At 52.4% G+C, this 809-nt stretch overlaps 1 protein-coding gene across 3 annotated transcripts in view; it reads right to left on the minus strand.

Moving 5' to 3' along the window:
- LOC100744997 (1-phosphatidylinositol 4,5-bisphosphate phosphodiesterase epsilon-1) overlaps nt 1-465 on the minus strand; it is a 128,171-nt gene extending 127,706 nt beyond the window's left edge. For all 3 annotated transcript variants that reach the window (XM_012394013.3, XM_012394015.3, XM_012394016.3), the window contains exon 1: nt 230-465. The gene's annotated coding sequence lies outside the window, so the exon portion shown is untranslated. The remainder of the gene's footprint in view (nt 1-229) is intronic.
- Nucleotides 466-809: the final 344 nt, after the last annotated feature.

An 809-nucleotide genomic window follows, 5' to 3' on the forward strand; every position in this document is an offset into this window, starting at 1 on the left:
AGCCAGCCAGCCAGCCAGCCAGCCTTTCGGCGTGTATCCACCGAATTAACGCGAACAGAGAGATCGGGTCGCGTTGCGTGAACGTCGAAAAGTTACTTCGAGCGTGGGGGCCGTGCAATAGGGCGAGAATCGGGAGGGTAGAAACGAACAAGATCCTTTATTTTCGGAGGCAGTGTGCAAACAGAAACAAACACACCAATGGTCACGTAAACGACACTTCTCTACTCACTCTTGGGCCAGAACACTTCGCGGACTCCTGCTCGAGCGTCCGCTCGACTCGCGATCTCTGTTGTTGTTTATAGTTTGGTCGGAATAAACGCGGCTCGGGGAACGCAAATTACAGTGGAGTAGTGGACGATCACGCGCGAAACGTCGAAAAGGAACGGGCACGCATGGAACGGAAGCACGGTGAGCCAGAGAAAGAGAGAAACAGGAGAAGAAAGAAAGAGAAGGAGACAGAGAGAGAGAGAGACAGAGAGAGAAAGAGAGACAGAGAGACAGAGAGAGAGAGAGAGAGACAGACAAACAGACAGAGAGACAGAGTAGTTAGTAAGTAGGAGAGAGAGAGAGAGAAAACGCGAGAAAGATGAATAGACGAGGAAATAGAAAAAGAGGAAGCGAAAGTGAGAGAAAGAGAAAAGAGATGGGATACAGGAAGGCCGGCCACGGTAGTACGGCCGACGAGGAGGGAAAATGATGTTCTCGGTGCAGATGCACTCGCGGTCTAAAAGACACGTAAACGCACAGAAAATCGACGTGCACGCGACGGCGGTCGCGACGATACTGCGCCCTATCGGGCGGCCCTGCGC

Source organism: Bombus impatiens, unplaced genomic scaffold, assembly GCF_000188095.3.
Source record: "Bombus impatiens unplaced genomic scaffold, BIMP_2.2 scf_0064, whole genome shotgun sequence".
NCBI classification, from domain to species: Eukaryota; Metazoa; Arthropoda; class Insecta; order Hymenoptera; family Apidae; genus Bombus; species Bombus impatiens.